At 47.2% G+C, this 18719-nt stretch overlaps 1 long non-coding RNA gene across 1 annotated transcript in view; it reads left to right on the top strand.

Annotated features, from left to right (window-relative positions):
* Positions 1-18401, top strand: part of LOC134473752 (uncharacterized) — a 47732-nt gene extending 29331 nt beyond the window's left edge. Inside the window, exon 2 of the long non-coding RNA XR_010044170.1 lies at positions 18077-18401. This is a non-coding gene — a long non-coding RNA (uncharacterized LOC134473752). The remainder of the gene's footprint in view (positions 1-18076) is intronic.
* The last annotated feature ends 318 nt before the right edge of the window (positions 18402-18719 follow it).

Raw genomic sequence — 18719 nt, 5'->3', positions numbered from 1 at the left:
TCAGCAGGCCCTATTCAAAACTTGTCAATTGTCCCTGATATCCTTTGTTACAATTTTATTTCTTGGGCCAAGATCTAAACTAGGATTATTCAATGTACTGCATTTAGTTAGGTCTTTTTAGTGCTCTTTAAATATGGGTATAGTTCCTTAGGCTTTGTCTTTCCTTATACTGACATTTTAAAAGAATACAAATTAGAAGAAGAAGAGGAGAAGGAGGAGGAAACGATGACAAATCAATTATTTTTTAAAGGCTGTTCCTAAGTTTGCATGTGTCTGATTTTTTCTTTATTTTTGGTGTAGGATATTGAGCTCAGGGTCTTATTCAGGCTGAACAGCCTGTTTCCGAGCTGTATCTCCTGCCCACCCAGATCACTGTGAATGGTGGCCCATGACCCACTCTTTGCTGAAACCTAGTTCATTTAAAACAGTTTCCAAGGGGTCGTGGTAGGGCACACTGGGAGAGGGAGCCAGGAGGATCACCGCAAGTTCGAGGCCAGGCTGGGCTCTGTACTGAGTTCAAGCCTGGTCCAACTACATGAAACCCTGTCTCAAAAACCAAACCAAGCCTAAACAAAAGTTTCCTGTTGTAGCTGAGGTGCTATAGAGTCCCGAAGCAGACCTGGATGGAGAGAACTGCACTTGCCATTTCTGCTGTCCTCAGTCACTTTGGAAAAGGATGCTGGACTGGAGGCTGAGTGGCAGAGGAAATGACCCATGGAGACTGAGAAGTGGCTGGCTGAAGGGGAGCCAGGAGTGTGGTAGTGCAGAAATGGAGTTTCATGACAGCGTTAGGGCAGCATCCAGCCCGTGTGCTGCCTATCAGGCCTCAAACAAGACAGTGGGCACCCATGCAGTTCTGTCTCAGACAGCTCCCGTGCCTCTAGGACCCTGCGGCCCAAGAGTGTATTCATTTCCTAAGAACTTATCTCCTTTGGGCGGTACTGTCCCCGTGCAGTCACCCACAGCATGCCAGCGACAGAGTGGATTGTCTCAGTCACTTTTTCATTGCTGGGACTCAATATCTGACACTAACAGAGTAAAGGAGGGGAGGTTTATTTGGGCTGTCCTTTCCAGTCCGAGGTCTTCAAGGCCCAGAGGCAGTTTGGCATCCAGGGAGAGCAGCCACAGAAAAGCTGCTGTGTCATGGTAACCGTGGAGCTGAGGAAAGGGAGAAGCAGGAAGAGAGGTGGACCCTTCCGGTGAAGGCCCTGGGTCAAGCTCACCTCTTCCAGCCAGACCCCCACTCCTAACTACATCATCCAATCACCTCCCACCAGCCCCACCTCTGGGAGCACGAGGCTGGGGGGCATCTATAAACTAATGATGACCACACTCGAAGAAGACATCAGCCTATTGTAGGGCAGGAATAAGCAGGACTGGCCTACCCCACTCAGTCTTTCTGAATTTAGTAGTACACTATTTAGAAATACAAGTTCGGGGGACTTGGAATCGTTCTGTTCCCTCAGGACTCTCTCTTGCTACCCTGCTGGTCACTTGTCCTCTCCTCGGTTTACCCTGCAGGGTCCATCATTGAAATCCCGGCTCTTGTCGTTTATGTGTTCCTGGGTGATTTCATTTTGTCTCCTAACTTCCTCCCTGATTAAAATACCAATGTAGAAGACCATCTTTGTGTGGTGACCCCCAAGTTTATATATCTAGATCAGACTGCCTTTTTTGGGGGGATTCCAGATTTGTACTGCAAGTGTCTGACAAGTGCCTTACATTCAGCATGTCCAGAGGTGATGGGATCTTCCCCTCCAGCCTTCTTCCTCTTGCTAGAATTGGGTTTGGTAATTCTATTGTTATAGCTGTTTTGGCCCCAGTCATTAGAGACATTGCTGTCTCCTCCTTTTTCTCCTATTCCATACCCAATCTAGCTCAGATTCCATCAGCTTTATCTTGAAAAGAGGTTTAGATAAAATCAGGTAGATTTAGATGAAAATCTAGATTCATCTCTGTGTCTCCTAACTTGCTTCTTTGTGGTTGTGCCTCTTCTCCGTGGTCACTTCTCAGTACAGACATCTCTGTTTGGAATAAGTCTGTTAAAGATGAGTCAGACCAGGTGACTCCTCTCAGTGATTTCTCCAGTCTTTCAGAGGAAAGCTAACTTCCTCGCAAGGCCCTGCGTGTCCTTCCACCCTCCCTAGCCCCTCTTACCTTTCTGGGTTATCACCAAGTTCTCCACTAATTCATTTGTTGTGCCCCACTGGCCTCGTGTGTGTGTGTGTGTGTGTGTGTGTGTGCTACTCAGGATTGAGGTTAGGCCCTCATGCATGGATAATTTTCTGGAATGACACAAACTGAGACTGAGGCATGGGGAAAAAATCTGAATACAACTGTAAGTAAAGATATGAAGCTGGTAATCAACATGCGGAAATTGATTATTTCAATACACCATATTTTTGGAATAAAAGACAAAAATCACACAATACTGTCAATTATATGAGAGAAGTATTTAATAAAACAATGCAGCAGGATACAAAAGTCAGTGTTAATAAATCAATAACTTACCTTTTAAAATATATAAATGGATGATTTGAGAAAGACATCAGGAAAACAATTCCATCCACAGTGGCTTCAAAAACCAATCTAGGACTGGGGATTTAGTTCAGCAGCATAAGCTGGTAAGAACTAGGTTGTCAGTTTGATCCCTGGTACAAAAAAACAAACAAAAAAACCCCCCCACAAACAAACAAAAAAACTAACCTAGAGGATGACTGATGTTCTCAGTGACAGTTACAGAATACTGGGGACTTAAACTGGAGAAGACACTGAAGGTGGAGACTCCCGTGTTCACAGATCAGCAGAATCTATACTGTGAAGGTAGCTATCGCCACAAGTGCTCTACAGATTCAGTGCAATCCTCATCAAAATACCAACGACATTATTTCCAGAACTAGAAAAAAATCCCAAAATTCACATGAAAAGATAAAATACCCAGAATATCCAAAGGCCATCCTAAGCAAAATGAGCAAAGGTGGAGGCATCACAGTGTCTGATTTTAAGTTATACCACTGCACAAAGACAGATACACAGAGCAGTGCAGAAGCAGCCCAGTGACAGACAGCGCAGCCCCCATCTGATGACTGACAAGGGAGCCCAGGGTCTGTGTTGCAGAAAGGACAGCTTCTCTAACAAATGATGCTGGGAAAACTTGCATGTGTGAAGACTGAAACCAGGTCCCTCTCTCCTACCCTGTACAAAAAAGAAAAAAGAATTCAAAATGGATCTAAAACCTAGGCATATGGCGTGAAACTCTGACACTGTGAGGACAAAATACAGGGGAAACACGTGAAGCCATCGACACAGGCATGGACTTCCTGAAGAGGACGCCAACCACATGGGAAATGTTGCCAAGCATCAACAAGTAGTACACTGCCGCGTGAAAAAGCTTCTGCACAACTAACAGTGAAGAGATGGCTCAATGCATGGGAGATCTTTGTCCTCTACCCTAGGGGATTAACATCTAGGCCATATAAAGAACTCAGAAACTTTAACACCCAAATGTCAAAGAGCCTCATCAGTAAATGGGCAAATGAAACAAACAGTCTCTTCTCAAAAGAAAAACTACGAATGGCCAAAAGTGCATTGAAAAAGTCCAGCATATTTAGCGATTGGAGAACGCAGCTCAGAACTGCATGAGACTGCATCTCATTCGGGCCGGGTTGGCCATTAAGGTCTGAAAACCAGTGAGTGCTTAGGGGAGGCAGAGGAAGCAGGACCTTCCTACCCTGCTGGTGGGAATGTAAATTACTATAGCTGCTGTGCAAATTAGCATGGTGGTTCCTCAAAAAAGTCAAAATAGAGCTGTCATGTGAGGCAGCCACCTTGGTTTACACCCAAGTGAATTTAAATCAGCACATCACAGGGATACATGCACAGCCACCAGGGCAGGACTCCAGCACTTGAGAGGTGGAACCAGCCTGGGTACCTGTCGCCAGAGACCCAGATATGGAAAATGTGATCTGTATACATAAAGATAAAGTGTTTATTAATTATCCATAATGAATATTGAACATCATGCCATTTTTCAGGGAGATGGTTTGAACTGGAGACCATCGTGTTAAGCAAAATAAGCCAAACCCAGAAAAGACAAGTACCACATGTCTACTAATATGTGGACTCTAAAAAGAATGACATGAAATTAGGAAGGAGAAAATTTGGTATGGAGACAGGGTGTCTCTAGGTAATGCAAGCTGTCCTTGAATTTACTATGTAGCCCAGGCCGGCCTTGAATGCACAGTGATCCTCCTGCCTCAGCCTCTCGGATGCTGGGATTACAGCGTGTGTGGCTGTGCCTGGATAGGAGGAAAGTGATAAGAGGAAGGGGAGAGAAGGTGTAAGAGACAGTATTGGAGAGTGGCTGTGGTCAAAATGTCATACACATGGAGTGGAGTGGAGTGAAATGTCTCCACTACAGGTAATGCTTTATCAAATTAATAGGACTAATGAGATATATCTAAAATAAACAAAAATACATAGAGAAGAAAACCGTGACAAAAACTCTCAACAATTATAAATAGGGAGAATGTATTCAACTTGAGGGAGAAGATTTTTGTTTTGGTTTATTGAGACAGCATCTCACTGTGTTCAGGCTGGCCTTGCCCTCTCTACGTAGCCCAGGCTGGCTTTGAACTCATGGTGATTCCCCTGCCTCAGCCTCCTGTGTGCTGGGATGACGAAGATATACAAAATTCAAGTGTATTTCTGTGTTTTAGCAACTGAATAATTAACAGATGAAAGAAAGTAGGAATTCCTTTCAAGTATTACCAAGATGATAGTAGGCGAAGTTATTGGCACCCTGGAGAGGAGAGGTCGAGGTGGACGGTGGGGAACGAGGTGCCAGAAAGGGAACTGTGTGACAAAGGAAGGGAACTGGAGGCCGAGATCTCAGGTCTTCCTGGTCAGCCTGGCCCATCAGCACGCCAGCTGCCAGCCAGTGGCTCTTGACACCCAGTGAGGAGTGGGAGAACTGCTCAAGACTTTAGTGAACAGCATGGAGCCATCAGTGAAGAAGCTTTCAAGGCTGCTCAGACAGGAGGGTGGTTTGCTTCTGGAGGGGCTGCTGTAGTCCTGGAGCACTGTGCTGCTGTGGCTTGGGAATGTCTGTCTAATGGCCTGGAGCCATGGGAAAGGCGGTAACTGGGCCTCAGTATGTTGAGAGACAGAATGTGTCTACCTAGGGGTGCTGAGCAGGAAGTGCTGTTCTCATGAGGTGAGGTAGCTGGACTGGGATGGACTGGTGCAGCCTTTGCAGGCATGATTGGAGCTGCAGAGTTGGTAAGATCCAGAGCACACAAATACAGCCCAGGCTTACAGCATGCTGCTTGCCACCTTCTGGGGTGATGGGTGCGGAGTGGCTCTTCTGATCCGAGACGGTGCTGTGAGAGGCCTCTCCCTGTGGCCATCTGTGCACCCGTGGGGAGTTTCTGAGCATGACAGTGCCTCCGAGTGTGGGCCTGTGTCTCGTCTTCCTGTTCTCACTGCATCTAAATTTCTTCCACCTCTGGTGGTGCTATTCCATACTCAGTGGAGTGGTTGTGGGTGGTGGATGGGTTTCCTTCATCATGCTCCTTCTGAAGGATACTCAGAAAGTAATCAGACATGCAGAGAGAACACAGATATGTGCAGTTCAAAGGTGTGACCCCACCACTTCAATGTGGGGCATCTGCATGGTGCATGAGTTGCACTTATTTGAGCTGCAAATGTTCTTGCAGGTGGAAAGAACTGGAAAGAAGTCAAGGGACAGCCTCTGGCTTTGGCTGCATTGGTGCTGTATTGTTTACTCTTTATCTTTATTTTTTGGTACTGGGGATCGAACTCATGACTTTGCACCTGCAAGGCAGGTGCTTATGCCTCTGAGCTAAATCCCCAGCGCTGATGTCTCTTGTTTAATAGGGCAGATGCTTGTTAGTTAGTTTGGACAAGCAGCTTTCATTGAGGTTTCGGAGAACGTGTTGGTATGGGTAAAATGCTCCCATAGCCAGTTGTGGCTGTGCCTGTCTATAATCCCTGCACTCAGGAGGCTGAGGCAGGAGGATTGCTGGGGTCCAGCTTCCAAATCTGTAAGGCAATCAAGTTAACACAATGTCATCAGTGGCACAGAGTGCAGCTTGGCCTACCTGGCCAGTCCTGGGTCACCAGGCCAGGACACAAAGCTGGGCTAAGCAAATAGCCCAGTGGCAACATGTGGAAGGGCCATTGGCTGCCCTCCTGGGTGAGGCCAAATTGGTCCTGGCTGCTAGCCTCGGGGTGAGTCTTTATAGTCATTCACCAGGACCCAGCCAGCTCTCACATGGAACATACTGCAAAGCAGGGAGACTCACCCCTGCTTTTTCCAATTTCAAGACAGTCTGTTCAGTCTCCTCAGGGTCTCCAGGCAGCTGGTGCTGCTTCACGCACACAACCCATGCGACCTGTGGGAGAGTCAGCAGTGCGTGGGGTAGATGTCCTCAGACTCTGCTTTTCACCATGAAAATACATAACTGGAATTCTCCCTGTGTGGTGAGCCGAACAGCAGTCAGTACGTCCACCCCCGGTTTGTATTCAGCAACTGGAGAAACATAAACATCATACAAGCACCCGATACACACAGTCGCCAGTAAATAGTTAATTCCACATGTGGCCTCTGGTCTCCTAGGAATTCCAAGACTCGTGGTTCCTCAGCTTGCTCCTATTCAGGGTAAAAGGAGGCCGGTGTCTCTTTTTTTTCTGTTTAACTGGGGCTGCTTTGCCCTCTGGCCCAGGTCCATTGGCCGCTGTGGCTCCTGGAGGCATCACTGACTCCACAGATCAGCGACACATCCTACAGCTGTTTGTCTAACCTATCTGTGGCCACAGTGGCAGCCAGTAGGTCCATCCAGACCTGGCACTGATCGACCTTCAGTGGCCTCAGCCCTGTCCTTGGGGGGTGGCTCCCTCCCCCAGCAGCCCTGTCCCTCTCTCTTTGCTGGTACAGTTCTCCCAAACCTCTCCTCCTTGGCTTTTCACTTCACGTCTCCCCACCTGGCCAAGGCATCCACAGCACTGCGGATCGGGTGAGCTGTAAAGGGGGCTGGAGGGGCTGCCGCTGACCTTAACGTGCCAGCTGGCCTGCTCAACCTGACCACGTCCCTCATATGAGCCATCGCAGGTCCTCACCTGTGCATGTCATGCATATTGTGCACTGGGTAGAGACAGGCGGCACTCCTAGTCCTCCTCCCTGGCTCCAGATTCCTCTAGCTACACTTTTTGATGAATAGCAGGCCTACATGAAAACCCAGGGGATTTCGCCGGGCTTTTCTGCAACAGGAGGACTTAGGCTTCTGGAGATACTTTTGGAAGAGGCACAGGGTCTCAAAACCTGAGCTCCTCAGCAGCCAACCATTGCCCAGGGCCTCCTCTATGTGCTGCAGCTGGTCTCATTGCTGGGCAAGGCCAGCAGGCTCTTCATACACATGGCAGAAAAGGGTGAAAAGCAGCCAAGAGGCCTGCTCTGCTGTTTCATGGTGAGGGAGGAATTTCCCTGTCTATTCCTTCCAAGGTGCAAAGAATCCCTGGGGTCCCAATGCACTGTTTCCCAGTCCTCTAGGGCCTTTCAAGCTGCCAAGCAAGTGGCTAAGGGGAGCCATAGTGAGGCTGAGTCCTTCGTCACCTGTTCCCTTCGTCACCTATTCTCCCTTGCCTTCAGGCCCTGTTTCCCCAGCCTCCACAGGACCACTCACCTCAATATCCTGCTGACCAGGCCAGTTGTTGGCCTGCTTAGGGGCCCAAGATTAATGAATGCACATTTGCAAGACATCAGCAGGCATGGAGAGCAGAGCACCAGGGTGCATCTTTCTTTGTAATTCTCACACAGGTTGCTCTCTCATGTTTACATTCTTACATGGTGCTGTAGCCAGTGCATGCGTGTATACTGTATCCCACTGTGCACCTGTGCTAGACAAGCAGGGTCACCTCCTCAGGTGTCCTCAGATGCCCCTGAGCTTTGAAGCAGCCTGAATGGTTCCCCACAGCAGGGTAACCAGCCCCTCAGCGCCCTCCAATAAAATGCAAAGGAGACAAAGGGCAGCTGCTTAAAAACTCGGATTTAGTATAAAGAGACACAGACCCGCACATTTCTTTATGTATGTATAGTCATTCCAGGGTCCCTAAGTTACTGCTATAAATGCACACATTCCCCTCTACTTGATCATAAACTCTAAACTGCCTTTCTCTAAGGTCCCGCCCACCTTGTCTACCACAAAAGGGCAGGAAGGAATCAGTGACCAGAAAGAACGTAGGCACAGGCGCCAGGGTAGGGGTGAAGACGGCCAGAGAGCCAATCGGGTTGTGACAAATTCCACGTGTCCCTGCAAGGGAACGAGTCAGCAGTCTGAGTGAAAGGAGCCAGGCACTGGGGGTCAGCGTGTCCACCTTTCCAGCCCTGCCTGACTTCTGGGTGGCTGTCTGTCTTGTCCTCTTTCCCCTTTTCAAATAAGCATCTTCCTTATTTTAAACTTCATTCCTCTAGTGGATTACTGGTGCTGAGTTTACAGTCTTGCTTAGCTGCTTGTTCCAGCCAAGCAGTAGTGTGTACCCCCCACAGCACAAGTCCCATGCTTGAACAATTTACGCTTTAAGTGATGTGAAAACTAAGTTTTATGTTAGGAAAATTTATGTACTTTTAATTTATTTTTTATTTTTGAGTTGTTTAGACTAAGTGAAAATTAACAGATGTGTTTGCTTGCATTTAAAAAAATTTTTTTTTGGACAAAGCCTATTGCAAGTAATGTTATAAGTGGTGTAAAAGTTTTGGTGTGGAAACCGGAGCGAAATCACAGGTCACCTGAAGTCTTTTATCTTTTTCAACACTTAGGACTTAGAGTTTCGTGACTATGAGGAGCCAGTACAGACATCAGAATACCTGGGAAGCAAGTGGCTGCTGTGTCTCCCTTTGCCCTGAAGCCAAGATGCAGGCAGTCACTCTCCTCCTCAAGGTAGAGCTGGGTCCAGACAGGAAGGACTCGGTGCTGATCAAAGTGGATCTCTGATGGCGTTGTGAATATGCAGTCTGCCAAAACATGTACGCATCAGAAACTTGTGTAAATGCTGGATGCTACATTTACTGAGCCACCATGAGATTAATGCAAGTTACTTCGGCTTCTGCAAGCCCAAGGGGTGCTCAGAGTGGGGTGTAGCTTCCAGACAGTACTAGCTCTGCAAACCGCTTGAGTGCGTGTACAGACTCTGTGTGTTTCCCTGTTGAATCTTCTAAAACATCATATCCTCAAATCTAGTTTCAAGTTAAAATATTCTAAGCATGAAGTTTGTTGCTTTTTCAAGTACATGAACTACATGTTTTTAGCGGCTGGGCTTTTGTTGCAGTGTTACTGTTTTTGTCCCTGCCAATGCTTTTTATTTCAAGCATAAAATAGAACAAAAGAAAAAAGAAAAAGAAAGAAAGAAAAGAAAAGAAAAAGAAAACAAAATTTCAAAAAACTTGTATCAGGTAACAATGGCACATACATTGCACATTGTCATCCCCAAATCAGTCACCCAGAGCACAAGACATCTGCATCCATTGTCTGAACAACAGCAGCACAAGCCTTTCTCTTCGGTGAACTCAGAGAAATCAGTAGCGTAACTCTCTTAACTATTTTTCTAGACACACACACACACACACACACGCACACACATATATACCTGTTTTTCCTTCAGCTTCTCACACTGAGACGATACGATGCTTACACATGTGTGTCTTACTTGTTTCACTAATGAGCATGTTCTCAAGTTGTGCTGCAGTGTTATCTAGTTGAGAACATGCTTGCTTTCCTCTTTGCTCAAGCTTTGATGCTATTATCAGAAAAACTTAAAAAGAAAGAAAAACTTGTTTGTGGTTTATGCTGGAGATTTTTTAAACTTTTTTTTTTGTACCAGGATTGAACCCAGGGCCTGACGCTTGCCAGGCAGGCACTTATGCCACTGAGCTAAATCTCCAACTCTATGCTGGAGATTTTTATGAGAGCCATTTCTCTTCTAAAGCTTGACTCCTTAGATTCCCCCTCAGATGAAGCACTAAAAAGCAAGGTGAAGCTAGTTATCTGTATGAAAAGCCTGAATCCAAAGCGTGATGGCAAAGCACAGCATTACTTTGTCAAGCAACATTTTCTTTTGTCCTGCTTACAGCATTCCTTCTCTTTCTTGTGATATTTGTGAGATTTTTGATCATGGAGTACTTGCCCAACTGGTCTAGATCTTCAATGCATTTCCTGTCAAGATCCCAGCTGTTTTAATTTCCATTCAGAAATTGTCAAGTGATCCTAAAATTCACAGGTGTCGATGTCGCTTCCGGCCGGCAGGAAGGACACACGACAAAGTCTGGCAGTGGACAACCTTTTCTTTTATTTTCTCTCCGTACAGCCTGCCCTGGGATCGCTCTCAGCCGAAGCCTCCTCTGGTCCGCTCCCCGCGGCTCCTTCCGGGCTTCGCTCCGAAGCCTCTACCGGTCCGCTCTCCGCGGCTCTTTTCGGGCTTCGCTCCGAAGCCTCTACCGGTCCGCTCTCCGCGGCTCCTTCCGGGCTTCTACTTCCCCCCAGGGGTGGCACCAGTATATATACGGATACAGTGTCCAATCATATTAAAGTAAGCAAGGCAAGCTGATTGGCTAACATATTATTGAGCGGGTTGTTTACGCGGTAAGCAGGAAACTAACACACTCGATGGGAGGGGTAATCTAGCTCAGGCTTTGCTCTTTCCTACAGGCCTCACGTCCGCCAAGTAAGGCGACCGGGCTCGGGGCTGCGGCTCCCAACACACAGGTAAATTTTAAGACCTAGAATAGTCAACACAGTCCTAAAAAAGAACAACGTAGGATTTACACTTCTTTTTTTTTTCGTCTTTTTCATTTTTATCGGTACCGGGGATCAAACTCACGACCGCCTGCTTGCAAGGCAGGTACTTATGTCACTGAACTAAATCCCCAGCCCTGGATTTATACTTCTAAATTTCAAAAGTTACCGCAGACCTGCAGTAATCAGACAGCATAGCACTGACCTAATGCCGGGCCCATAAGTCAGCGCAAAACAATTGACTTATGGCCAGTTAATTTTCATGTGCTCTTTTCTTTTTTACTTCATGGTGCTGGTATTCAGGGTAACCAGTCTATCACTTAACTATGCTTATAGTCTGCTATGATCTGTTAGTGTTCAGAAAGGCAATTCAAGGTGGGGAGGACACTTTTTAACAAGTGGCACTGGGGCAAGGGGTTCTCTACCTGCAGAAGAGTACATCTGGACCCTTACCTCATACCGCAGTCAAAAATTAACTCAAAATTTGTCATAGACATAAATGTAAGAGCTAAAATTATAAAACTATTAGAAGAAAATCCAAGAGTAAATAATAATGATCTTAGGATAGACAGTGGTTTCAATGGTTTCTGTTTCTTTCTTTTTTCTTTTAAAGACAGGACCTCACTATATGGTCCAGGATGGCCTTGAACTCACTATATTGTCAAGGCTGCTCTAGAACTGGTGGCAATCCTCCTGCCTCAGCTTCCAGGGTGTTGGAATGACAGGTACATGCCACCATGTTGGGCTCTTTTTATTTGGTTACTTTTCATATCTTCTTTCTTTGCTAAAACTTTATGTTTTTCATTTGTTTCACGAGAGTTTTTCATTGCTTGTTGAATTATTTTAATATAGGCATTAAAATACTTGTCTCCTTAATTAAATGTGTCAGATAAGTCTATCATCTGGGTCATCTAGGGTAGTGATGTTGTTAATTGTCTCGTCTTATTCAGTTTGGAATTTCCATAATTCTTGTTATAACAAGTGATTTTTCACTTGTATCCTGGCCATCTTGGATATTGTGGGATCAGAGCCCGGGTCTTATTTAAATCTGAGTTACAAGTGTTCTCTGACATTGTATCACTGGATAAAAGAGGCCCTGCCTCACTCTGCAGAAGCCCAGGGTCCTCCCCAGGCCTCTGCTGACTCATGTTGGCTGGGAAGATGCAAAGCTGCTCACTTCAGCTCCTGTCTTGGTCTTTAGAGACATGGGAAGGAGGGGGTTTGGTGCCACCAGGCAGGGATGTAGTCCAGGCTGCCACGTGGTTTTTCAGCCATGGGGGCAGTGCAGAGGGGACTTTGGACAACTGAACTGTCATGTGCAAGTACCCCGCTCATCCTATGTATGATGGTGGGAGAGTTCTTTCCCTGTGGTGTTTGCCTGTAATAGACAGAGACCTTATTAAGGTTTTATATCTTCTCAGGATGTCCCATTCACAATCCTTTAAATGAGATTTACAAAATTGTCTGCATGGTGGATTTTCCAGGTTGTTGGCTTTTCCCATACCAATTTGCATAGATGTGAGACAAACAGATCCTAGAGAACTCGCAGGCATAGTGTTCTGTTTATCCTGAGAGTCAGTCTGCCTGCTGTTTTCCATTTGTTGTAACATCCTGCTGTATTTAGCAGGAAAAACCAGAAGAGAATCTACTCCATCTTGTCCTAAAAATGGGAACAAATTTGACAAATCCTTAAACTGTTATACATAGATTTACCACATGACTCAACGATTCCATTTCTAGGTATCTACCCAAGAACAGTAAAAGATCCCTACATAAACACTTGTAAAAGAATGAATATATGTTTTTTTTTTTTTATGTGCCACTGGACTGAACTAGGCTTCTTCTACCAGAAAAATCAAAAGAAAAAACTCTAAAGAAAACAAATGCAGGAGTGGTATGGGTGTACTATACCCTCTGTGATGCTCAGGTAAACACATGTAGAACCTGTTAGATGGAGCATTGCATGGATGAATATCCTGGTTTAATTATAAATTGAGGCTTGAGCCTGGAGACTTTAATGAACACCTCAGTGGTCACATGATGCTATCACACTCCACGGCAAGATTACGTCAGCATAATGTCACCGCTGCCCTCTGAGTCACCCAAACTGATCCTCATCAACATAAGGTCCTCATCAGCTTAGGATCACTGCCACCCCTGAGTCATCTGATGATCCTTGCAATTATTGTGCACACCCAATAAAAAATGGCCAGCCAAGAGTGTCACTGTCTTTGTCCATCCTGAGGCATGGACCACCCAGTCCCCCTGTCGTGCATTACTATATTTGTCTAGGACAGTTTGAGAATTTTACACTCATGCACACCTCTTACCTTTCTTGTACCAAGTATGTAAGCATAAAGATTGCTTCTTGTATCCCTCAGGCAAAGGTACTGAGATGCAAAGCTGGATACTATCATGCTAAAGAGAAAATCTATATAGAACAGTAAGGGAAGTGTTTGTGGAACCCAGTGTTCTGTTTTCTGGGTGTCATGGTTTATTTTGTGGCCCCAGGCCTCATGCATTTGCATTATGCATTTGTGACTGGTTCATTGTCTAGCACTTGGATTGGGGGTGTGAGTGCTACACTGGCCTAGGGGTGCAGCAAGGATGTGATGTAATGGCAGGAAGAAAGTGTGTCTGGCTCTCTTTCGGGATTCTACCTTGCAGTTTGCAGCTGCCATGAGCTGCGGCCCTGCCATGCCAGCCTGCCTTGGAGCCAACTGAGTATGGACTGAAACCTCCAAAATCTATAAGGAATATAACTTTCCTTTCCCAACTTTGGGCTTCAGGTATTTTGTCCCAGAAACAAGTAAAAAGTAAGTAAGACAGAATTTGGTACCGAGGAGTGGGGTCGTTGCTGTGACTATACCTGACCATGTTTTTCCAGAGGCTTTGGAAATGGCTTGTGGGCACAGTTTGGAAAGGTTCAGACATATTGCCTGGATGTCTAGAGCTGAGGCAGCTTAGGCTGTTCTGTAGAGGAGATTCTGGTCAGAGCTCAGGAGACCAGAAGGCTGATAGAAAGCCTCATGGTAAAGACCAGGCTTGTGAGGTTTCTGCTGGGAAGAAGGACTGCATTGGTTGTTGGACTCCCCACGATGTATGTTAAGGCTTGTCAGAAAGTTTGTCTGCATATTGCTCATGCCTGGAGACTTTGCCTGTGACTGAGACAAAGGGCAATGGACTGATTAATCTGGAAAAGGAAATTTCAAGGCAGTCAAATGTTGCGGCTGTGGCATGGCTATTGTTGGGGGCTTTTAGCCAGCTTTATGTTGCAAATCAAGAGCAAAGAGCCCAGCAAAATCATTTACAATACTGTGAGTTTGGCCAGAAAGAAAACTCCAGTAAAGCTGTGGATTGTAAAATTCAAAGTGAGACTTTGATTGGGAAGAAGAAACAGAGAGATAAGAAAGATGGCACCAGGACTTCTCAGGAAACAGTGGGTCCCCACCCTTTGCAGCCTCAAAATTGCAAAAATGAAAGAATTTGCTCAGAGGAGAAAGCTGCAGTGTACCAGGATCCAGAATGTCGATGGAAGCCACATGAGATTCCAGAATGATGGCAGCATAGAGAAGCTTTTTTTCACCATCTGGTTCACAGAGCCCAATGATCCAGGCAATTGACCCCTACAGCCAAGAGAGAGAAAAGCCTGGCTGCTGCTACAGATGGCAGCAAACCTGGGTGGCATTCACATCGTGCTGATTTTAGATGCAAGGAAAATGCACAAATTCTGAGGGTAAGAGGGCTTCCACCTCGATTGCAAAGGGCCTGGGAGGCCAAGCAGTGTGCCCCTGAGAGGGCAGTTTGTAAAGATGAAAGGGTTAGGCCAAAGGTGCAAGGGAGACCGCAAAAGTTTAGAAAAGCTAGGAACGTGAATCATCCAAGGAAAGCTGCAAGAAGTAAGCAGAGAGGGTTTAAGGGAGGAGCTGCGGGAGCTGATATCCCTGGAGGTGCCATAGGGTAGAATCACCCAAGCCTTTTGGAGCTTGCAACTAGATTGTTTCAGATGCTGAGCATGGAACTCTCTAGGACTTAATGTTTGTCCTGCTGGCTGTTGGGCTTGCTTTGTTTCCAATGCTTTATATTCCCTGTTTGTAACTTTTGGAATGATAATGTTTATCTTGTGCCTTGGCATGTCAGAAATGTTTAACCTTGTTTCATTTGTACAGGAGGTTACAGTTAGCATTTTACTATAGATCTTGGAGACTTGGGACTTGGACTTTTCAGCAATGCTGAAACTGTTCGGACTTTAGCAACTCTTGGAGATGGGCTACAGGTTTTTTGTATAAAGGATGTACATGAGTCCTAGGGGCCAGGGATGGAATGTCATGGTTTATGTTGGTGGCTTCCAGGCCTCATGCATTTGCATTAATGCATTTGTTATTGGTTCATTGTCTAGTGCTTGGATTGATGGTGTGAGTGCTACACTGGCCTAGGGGTGGAGCCAGGATGTAATGTAATGGCAGGAAGAAGTATGTCTGGCTCTCTTGCTGGTTTCTGCTTTGCTGTTTGCAGCTGCCATGAGCTGCGGGCCCACCGTGTTACCCTGCCTTGGAGCCACCTGAGTGTGGACTGAAACCTTTCAAAACTATAGGAAATAAACCTTTCCTTTCCCAACTTTGAGCTTCAGGTATTTTGTCTCAGCAATGAGTAAAATGTACCTAAGACACTGGGCTAACTGGGCTGCCTGTGTCTGCTCACAGCTCACCTGGCTGATTACCTACCTGGGTAAAGCCTCTGTTCCAGGATCTGTTGACACACAAGCATAGCTTCGACCGGTGTGTTAACTTCCCTGGGCCGCTTTCCTGTGTGGACGTCCTTGTTTGGGGTCTGAGCCACAGAGTGTGCTGACAGTGAGACTGGGAGATGGTGCCTCCCCTACCTGGTCCCCCAGTGTGGAACAGTAACAGGTCAGGGGTTGCCCAGCCCTGGCCCCCTTCTTCTTGGATTCTTTGGTCCTGGCCAGCTTTCAGCATTCATTGGGGGACAGCACTTGCCCAGCAAGCATGAGGCTCTGAGTGTGATCCTCAGTACTGGGAAAAGAAAACAAAATGTCTAGGTCTGAGCAGTGGGACCCACCCAAGAGTGAGAGAGGTGTCCTCTCCCCAGGTCCAGCCCGGGGCTCTGCTGCATTCTCCTTGCTTCCCTCCTTCTGAGTTTTAGCTTGAAATAATAGTGAGATGAATAGTATTAGAATAATAATCTTGATGTTTGAGTCACTTTCTTGTCACTGGGACACTCTCACTGACAGCTTATCGGCAGAGGGTGTTATTCTGGATCACATTCTCAGTCCTCGGTTGGGGGCTCCAAGGCATTAAGTGTGCGGTGGAGGGGCTGGCTGGGGGACAGCTGCCCTCATCCTGGAAGTCAGGAAGGAGAGAGAGAGGAGCCAGGGAGAGATTCACCGATTCTGCTCACCCCCTCTGTGGACCAGGCCCCACCTCCCAGCGCCACACTGCTCCCTGGTGGATAAACACTGACAACACTGTGCCATTTGGTCCCGTGCCTGCCACACACCTGACACGTTTGGGGGGACACCCTAGAGCTCAGCCCTCATCCTGAGCTCTCTCTTAAGGAATGCACACCTGGTAAGCAGATCTGTTCACAGAAGAAATGATCGGAGTCGGAGATGCGCATCCAGGTAACCTAGTGAGACAGGGAGAGGGGAGAAGTAGGTGCTGGGGCCGAGGGTGCAGTGGGCTGCAGGACACTGTTAGTGATCGTGCTTTTGTGCATGCTTAAAACTTCTCATGGTATTAAAGATACAGCGGTCCAGTAGAGTGATACCCATGGATAATGTCATTTGTATGTTAAAAACAGACTTTCTTAGAGTAAAATTGTAGCAATTCTGCTACTTGCCTTCCTGGGACAGTTCCCAGGGAGCTGTGGGGATCTTTGTGCTCTGAACCCACCAATCCCACCTTGAGCAGCTAAACAGGAGTCTGCACTGGGTGCAGAAGCTCTGTGTGAGCAGCCATCCTCAAGGCGTGGGCTGCAGACCAGAAGCCTGGACTCCACTTGGGAGCCTCTGCTAAAATGCAGCCCCTGAGGCCAGTCTCGTCCTGGCTGGGCAAGAAACCCTGGGACGGGAGGCCAGAAATCTGCATGCTGGGAAATGCTGTGGATGGCTGAGAATGGCTGCCCTTCCCCCTTCACTTTTCTCTCTGGAGCTCCATCACACTGACCCCTGGCGACGTCTCAGGTGTGTTGCTCATGGTCCTGCCTCCAGGGTGGCCCTTCCTGGGCTGTACTAGGAAAGTTATCTCCTGGGACCTCTCAAAGCTTCCTCTCACTTTCTTCAGGGTTCTGGGTAACAACATGGATCCTTACTCAGGGATCAGGAGGAGACCCCTGGCCAGTACTTAGATGCCCTTGGCTTTTACCACCAGCTTTTGGGCCTTCCTGGGGCAGATCCTTGATAATGGACTTTCATGAGCTCTTGCCGTGGGCTCTGGCCTTTGGCTGGGTTCATGGGAGACACTGCCATACGATCTGGGCCCTCAGCTGGATTCTTTGGGTCTCCTGCATGTGGACAAATCTCTTGTACTCTTCTGCATTTGAGTTTTGTGTGAATGTTATAAAGTAATCCTACACCTTTGAGTCCTGTGTAAATCTATTCTTTTGCAAACCACTGAAGGCAGTTGCTGGGCTGCACCCACTTCAGTGCTGCAGGGCGCTTTCCCAAGGGCCCTGGTGGACCCTGGCCATTGGTGCAGTCCGTGGGGCGTTGGCGTCAGGCCAGCTCTCCACACATACTGGGGCTCTGTCCCATAATCCGGGTCTTGTGAGTGCCTTGGGAAGCCGGGCTGTTTCATTCTGGCCTTGGACAGTTGCCAGTGGACCTTACAGCTTGTAGAGCTCCCAGGATGGTCGTGTGGGAGGCGTTCTGGTTGTCTGGGGGCGACACCACCCTGCCTGGTGGAGTGGTGGCAAGGAGGAGGGACACTCCCCGGGCGCACTGAGAGTCCTGCTGCAGGCAGACACAGGCGCAGGTTGGAGCTCCAGGGTGCAGGGCTGGGCTGCTTGGCAGTCTCACACAGCTCAGTTCCTTGTCTGGGTTAAACAGAGGTGCCCTGACTGGCAGACACCAAGAGGACGGGGCTGCAGCTGGGCGCAAAGGTGCCCCTTGCCCGGCCGCGGGAGCAGCGGGCCCTTCCCTGGTGGGGTTTCTGTGTGGGTGGAATCCGTCTCTCCGTGTACCATCTCCTGTGTCTGTAAATTGAACCTCTTGAATTTCTCTTCCCTCCTGTGCCCCCTTTTGCTCCTAGGCATCACCGCTGCCGTCAGTCAGATACATCGACAGTTGGCATGATGTTTGGTAATTGACTGACACAACTCCACGTGGGTTTCTGACACCATCATCCTGCCCGAGAGCCTGAGGGGGAGACAAAGATGCTCCTGTGACCAGGAGGGGCGTGGACAGTGCCAAGTATCCTCACCCAAGCGCAGCAATGGACTAAGTGTGTGTGAAGCCAGGGGAGCACTTTGAAGGCGCTTGATAGCAAAGTGTCTTTTTGTATAATTGTTTTTTGGGAAAAAAATCCTAGTAAACATTCACTGTAAATTTTTGATACCGGGGAATGAAACTCCCAACCTACTGTGTCTGGTATGAGTTCGTGTTCTCCAAAATCGAAGAATGAATTTTAGGAACAATGGAGGTTAAGAGTGGAATACATTTATTGAGAGAAAGAAAGCTTCTGTCTGAGAGAGACAGAAGGGGTCCGAGTGGGTTGCCAGGGACTCTGTCTTTTCTAAGGATTTTTATAGAGTAAAATCATGAGGTTAAATGTGTCAAAGGTAGGGAAAAATGGAAATTTGCAAAGTGAGCAGAAGATGGGACAGAACTGTGGCCAACCAATAAGATTAATTGCTCAGGTAAAATTGATTAAATTAGGAGCCAATGGGGGAGCC

The sequence above is a fragment of the Cavia porcellus genome, unplaced genomic scaffold, assembly GCF_034190915.1.
Source record: "Cavia porcellus strain 051 isolate PalLab524CR breed Dunkin Hartley unplaced genomic scaffold, mCavPor4.1 scaffold_28, whole genome shotgun sequence".
Lineage (NCBI taxonomy): Eukaryota > Metazoa > Chordata > Mammalia > Rodentia > Caviidae > Cavia > Cavia porcellus.
The sequence above is the reverse complement of the archived record's forward strand: the minus strand, read 5'-3'. Positions and strand labels throughout refer to the sequence as shown.